This window comes from Mesoplodon densirostris, chromosome X (assembly GCF_025265405.1).
Source record: "Mesoplodon densirostris isolate mMesDen1 chromosome X, mMesDen1 primary haplotype, whole genome shotgun sequence".
In the NCBI taxonomy this organism is placed as follows: domain Eukaryota; kingdom Metazoa; phylum Chordata; class Mammalia; order Artiodactyla; family Ziphiidae; genus Mesoplodon; species Mesoplodon densirostris.
Genome location: NC_082681.1, coordinates 111,024,305 through 111,031,252, shown reverse-complemented (window position 1 = coordinate 111,031,252; position 6,948 = coordinate 111,024,305).

Genomic DNA, 6,948 nt, shown 5'->3' with positions numbered 1-6,948 from the left:
GATGTTTATAACTAAAAAAAACATATAGGCAATTTCTTGAATGAGTTGGATTTAATGGGGTGAAATTATGAAATAACTTTATTTTTCCCATGTATGTATGTGTCTTTCAAAAATCCTGTATTATATCATTCTTGCTTGAATTTCAGGGTTTTTCCCACTTGAGCACATCTCAAAAGTTTTTTCAGTTACTCTTATTTATGAACAGTCTCAATTTCAGGCATTAGAAGTCCGTTCCAATCCAAAATAAAAATCTGAGCCTCTCACTCAATTTATAGTTCTCCTTGTTCTCCGGGTTGGGCTGAAAAGAGAAGGGTGAGGAGGAAGAGGGGAGGGGTAGTGGGGAGGGGGAGGGAGGCCAAGTAACAGCACCAGAACCACCAGTAGCAGCATATAAGGTGTCTTGATGTCTAGGCTTGAAACTGGCACACTGTCACTTATACTGAATTCTATTGGCGAAAGCAAGTCTTAAGGCCAGCTGTATTCAAAGGATGAGAAAGTCAGTGCTTCTCTCTTGCTGCAGTATTGCATTGCAAATGGCTTGGATACTTGGAGGATAAGGAATTGAGGACATTACTACAATCACTCTACTACAATTGCTTTTGCTGCTTCTTTGCAGATGACTCCCCCAAATCCACCGCAATATTTCTTAGTATGGGAGATGTCCCTTCCAGCTGGCAGTTTACCACTCTCTCTTCAACTCCTGCTTCTAGTGGTATCTCACACTTGCACCTAGCCATGGCAGCCAGACCTTTGAGGGGCAGGCCTTTCAGAATATCCAAGTCCAGCTCCGTTTTGTGTGTCTCTTCTGGTCCATGGGACACTTGCTTTTTTGTATCACCATCAATGGAAATATAGTTTTACTCCCTGGAGCCCTCTTTCCCCAGCTAGAAAGAGATGCTTTCAGTCTCTTACTTCTATACATTTTCAGATCAAAGTTTTTGTTCTAACTTCAGGGAAAACATTTCAAGATTCTCTGACTCATCTCTAACCACCCTCCCTCTTCCTTGGCTTGAGTTGTGGAGATGAAAATAGGAGAGATGCCAGTGGGAGCAGAGAAATGCCCAGTGCCCCATCAACCCTCTCCAAAGAAATCCCCACTGATCATTTATCTCTCTTCCCACTCCCACCTCTTGTACATCCTTGAGGTGGGAGATCAGCTATAGGACCATTGGACTGTTTTTTGCTCCCACTTCTGCAGCAAGTCTGATATAGATGGTCTGTTCTCACATGCAAGGTATTATAGTAGGGAAATCTCCATTTAATAGTTCTATATTAAATTTTTAATTAGGCTAAAACTTTAATTGTGCAGATTCAGAAATTAAGTGATTGGGATTGTAAAGAATCTTAATATGGTTCAGGGACCTGGAGATCTTTGATTTATAGAGAAGATTCAAGGAGGATATAAAATGTATCCTCTGGAATGTGAATAGCTGTCAAGTCAAAAGAGAGAGATAAAGAAGTGTGTCTTATTCATCGTTGTATGCCATCACCTTTCTCAGTCCCTGGCAGAGCTATTCTATGATATTTATTAATTGAACTGATTTGAATTAAACTATTTATTTGAAACTTCAGAGAGCAAAACTCGGATCAAAAAAATAAAAGTCGGGTTTCTGTGGTGGCGCAGTGGTTGAGAGTCCGCCTGCCGATGCAGGGGACATTGGTTCATGCCCCAGTCCGGGAGGATCCCACATGCCGCGGAGTGGCTGGGCCTGTGAGCCATGGCCGCTGAGCCTGTGCGTCCGGAGCCTGTGCTCCGCAACGGGAGAGGCCACAACAGTGAGAGGCCCACGTACCACAAAAAAATAAAGATTAAAAAAATAAAAATTAAAAAATAAAAGTCACAGGGAGGCAACTTCTGGTTAAGCAGAAGGTGAAGCTCCCCATGAATTACAGCTGTACAAAATGGACTTCTTAGAGAAACAGTGGCCATCTGGCCATCTGTGAGCGATACTATAAAAACAATCCTTACACTGCATGGGAATAGGGAATAATCCGTAAATGTTTCCTCTCTACTAGTTCTAAGATGCTGTAGTTATTTTATATGTACTCTAGTTATATATATATATATTTTTTTTTTTTTTTTGCGGTACGCGGGCCTTTCACTGCTGTGGCCTCTCCTGTTGCGGAGCACAGTCTCGGGACGCGCAGGCTCAGCGGCCATGGCTCACGGGCCCAGCCGCTCCGCGGCATGTGGGATCCTCCCGGACCGGGGCACGAACCCGTGTCTCCTACATCGGCAGGCGGACTCCCAACCACTGTGCCACCAGGGAAGCCCTCTAGTTATATTTTTAAAAATCAGTAAGTTTGTCTGTTGGATTGTTTGGTTGTCATTACTATAGGTCACGTATATTATATACAGCTAGAATTGTATTTGTAATTTTCCATGTATAATTTCTAAAATTTAAATCATACGCACTTAGTCATAGAAACCTACTCATTTTCCTCATTTTCTCATAATTATTAGGGAAGTAAGTCTCCAAAACAGTGGTAGTATATGTGTCTTGAAGTACTTTGAATTGTCGACTTTGTGAATATTTGCCTCATACTCAGTTTCTACTAGTGCATCAAAATGGTAAATGTGATCTCCATGGGCTATTGCATTTTATAAGTTTTTGCCAAATTAGTATAACTGTTTCATTTACCCTTGTACTCCTTTTATTTATTTATTTTTTTGCTACCACTTTCACTTTTGAGGATTTACGTACTTGATACATTACCTCAAAGACCAGGAGATTGTGTTTTATTATTTATGCTTAGCAAGTATTGCATCAAAATTTAGATAAACTTAATATCAAACTTTAGCTAATCTTTGTTTTTATCCAAAAGCAGATGCATCAAATAACAAGTTCCAGGGAAATGTAATAATGAGTTGTAGTGCCTAAGATATTATTATTAAATTACATGAGGATTAAAAGATGCCTTCAGCACACTCCAGAAAACTCTCCCCCTTTTCAGTCATAATCAAAATTTACAAGTTTATGAATGGTGTGTGTAGAATTCAAAATCCAAATCATACTCAAAATGATTACTGGGATTCTAGTACGTACTCCTTTCCTTCCTATATTCACACATTCTGCAGCATCTTCAAGACTCTCACCAAGGTCTACTTTTTCCATAAAGCCATCCCTGATGGGCCCAGATCTCATATATGAAGATCCTACTCTAATATCTACTGTTCTGATAGTTTTCACACAGTTAGCAATTATTGAATAATTATTTAATCATAATCAAATACAAATTATTAATAAGTAACACCTTATACTCTAGCTAAACTATATAGTGTATTGTGTTATTCTCTCATTGCTTCATGTATCTCATCAGTGCATGAGGGTGGGGTGGGGTAGGTGAGATTCATGTATGTCCTGAGAATTAAGATGTAAGAAAACCTAGATGTTCTGCCTCAGCATACATCATTTCAGCATGTTTTAAGAATTATTAATACAACAGGAACACATTTTCTCTTTGACTGAGCATTGAAAGAACTAGGAACCATTTCCAGGCAGAGTTTTGATCTTGAAGTCCATTGAGACAAGTGCCAGTGCTGAATTATACAATCTTTTATCTTCTTTGCGGAGTTTTGCTTCTCGTGTCTCCTAGGCAGCAGCTCTCATTACAGAGCAGGTATCTTAGAGAGTGAATGAAGTGAAACATTTTCCTTCATTACAGCATTCTGTGTATTTACTCTTCGTGTGTAACTCCTGTCCTCAAGATTCTGCATCTCAGTGCTCACGGTTGTCACATACTCACCACATGTGCATCTATATCGATTATGGTCCATTAATTATTGGTATTTGTTGGACTCTTTTATTTTTGTCTAATTCTTAGTGATCTTTTTTTCTTTAGTGCTCTTTGCCCATCTCTGTTTTCACAGCATTTATTTTGAGCTCACGGTTTATTGGATTTCTCTTTTCATATGTCATTCAAATTTTTTTCTTTAGGCTTCACAGAATTCCTACACAAAGTTCAGTCATTGTCATACTTCTTGAAACTTGTCAACCTTTGAGTAAATAAACATCCAAGAACCTATATAAATTGTTTGATTAATATACAGAATTATACTCAATTCATATGAATAGTCACCACGTATCATTTATAAATTAAAGGTCACTGTTTTATGTGATCATTATGTGATTATCTGAAGTGTGTCCATGAAAACTCGCCCCAGCTACACCTGGGGGAAGACTCCAGTGTTTGATATAAAGGTACCATGATGGTTCTTTTGAAATAATAATGTTTTCTGCATATTTTTCTCTTCCTTCATTTCAGACAGTTGTTAGGTTTTATAATTTCCTCATAGATTTTTACAGAACACATAGAGATTGGATGGCTAAAGTCATTGGCTCCACCTTCCCTTTGTTAAATGATAATTTTGTCTGTCCCACAACTCACATAAGGAGAGAGAGAGAGATGGCTTTTGAAGACAGGAGAGAAGGAGAAAGAGGAAGTTTGAGATTGGGGCTGACGTTGGACAAAAACAAGAAGTTGAGGGTCCTGGTGAGATCAGGGACATGACAGCCCTTTGAGAGGCTCAAGGAGTCTGGGTCTCATGCTCAGGGGCTCTCAGACTCACCAAGTGAGTCACAAACAGGACTGGGAAACAGGACTGGGAAGCATCAGAAGTGCCAGACCTGAAGAGACTGTGTAGAAGCCTTAATAAAAGCTAAAATTGCATTTTCCAACGGCCTGATGGCATGGCACCTGGATTTGGATTCAGGTTTAATTTTATTTAAATAAAATAGCAAATGAATATTTCTTACACATCTGAGCATGTTGAATAAATTCCTACCTACTACACGTGGAGGCTCATCTGAAACTGCTAAGAACCCTCATGTTGCATATATCTTCATCCTGGACTGACTATAATCTCCTGCTTCCAAATGTGGCTCACAAGACAACTGTGCTCATCTGCATCAAGCTAGCAGAGGAGAAAAGGCGTGGAGGACATCAAGGATACCATTTGTATGCATCAGCTTGGAAGAAGCACATATCACTTCTGTTCAAATCTCATTGGCTAGAACTCCACCTTATGTCCACACCTAACTGAAAGGTAAGAGGTAATATTCGATGGTGTATTCTAGCTGTGTACCCAGGAAGAAGAAGACCCCAATTTGTGAACAGATAGACAGCCTCTTCCAGTGTTTATCGTTCTGGTCACCAAATATCCATTTTGTGCTTTTTCCCACATACGGAACGCATTAACCCTCCTCCTCAAGCAAGATAACCCAAAGTGCAATCCAGGCACTGCATCCAGCTGAGCGTCCAGGATCTCTGGGTGATCTGTCCTCTTCTCCATAGGATGCAGATCTTCCTTTCTGTGATCTGAGATATACATTGAATATGCAATGATAAATCAGGGACAGGATAAATGCCATAAAAGCTTTCATTCAGAACAGAGAAGAATGGAAAATACTCAGCAGTCACTGATCTATAGAAATTATGAAATCCTGCTTAGGTAGAAGACATTTCTTGTCTCTCTGAAAAGGAGTTACAAACAAAAAACAATGTAAATGAACAAACCAAACCAAATAAAAACAAACACAGAGGTACAGAGAACAGAGTAATGGTTACAAGAGGGTAAGGGGCAGAGGGGGAGAGGGTGAAATAGGTAAAGTGGATCAACTGTATAGTAATAGATGGAAACTATCAGTGGTGACCATGTTTGAGTGTATACAGAAGTAGAAATGTACACATGAAACTTATAAAATGTTATAAATCAATGGTACTTCAATAAAAATAATTTAAAGGAATGTGAAATTGCAGATATTTGGAGAGTAATTGGAGTGCAGAATCTCTATATTTTTTTACTTTTTTTTTAAATTTAGTATTTTATAAATATGCAAACTACAGAAGTTCAGAAACTCAACAGCTAGTAAGTGGTGGAGCTGAGATTTCAATCCAGGCGGTCTGGCTTCAGAGGGCAGGTTATTATTCACTCTGCTAAACTGCCTCTCAGTTAAAATGCAGAAATTGTTTATTGTTAATTAGTTATTAGTTAAATAACGTTTGTTGATATCTGGGTAGTTCTGCTGAGAAAGACAGAAACATTTTACGAGCAAGAGCTTGTCAAGAACTATTTGTATGATCTTAATCGCCTGAGTTTTCTTTTTTTCAACCAATTTTTCTAAATACTAGGAGCAATAGTGTAACCTCCCAGACTAACTAAACATTTTAGTCTTATGGCATCTTTGACATTTTTCAGCAGAAAGGAGAATGAATTTTGCAGTGAAGTTTGAAGACAAATTTTTTGTGTATCATATTTAAACAAATTTTAAGGTTACATTGACCATTATCGCCTTCATCCCATTTTTCTGCAGTCACTTTATTTTGTTTTTGAATTTTTATTGGAGTATAGTTGATTTACAATGCTGTATTAGTTTTAGGTATACAACAAAGTGAATCAGTTATACATATACATATATCCACTCCTTTTTAGATTCTTTACCATATAAGCCATTACAGAGTACTGAGTAGAGTTCCCTATGCTATACAGTAGATCCTTATTAGTTATCTATTTTATATACAGTAGTGTGTATATGTCAATCTCAATCTCCCAATTTATCCCTCCCACCCCCTTACCCCCTGGTAACCATAAGTTTGTTTTCTACATCTGTGAATCTATTTCTGTTTTGTAAATAAGTTCATTTGTACCATTCTTTCTATTTATTTATTTATTTATTTATTTATTTATTTATTTATTTTTGGCTGCATTGGGTCTTCGTTGCTGCACGCAGGTTTTCTCTAGTTGCGGCAAGTGGGGGCTGCTCTTCGTTGCAGTGCGCAGACTTCTCGTTGCAGTGGCTTCTCTTGTTGCGGAGCAAGGGCTCTAGATGCGCAGACTTCAGTAGTTGTGGCGCACGGGCTTAGTTGCTCTGCAGCATGTGGGATCTTCCCAGACCAGGGCTTGAACCCGTGTCCCCTGCATTGGCAGGCGGATTCTTAACCACTGTG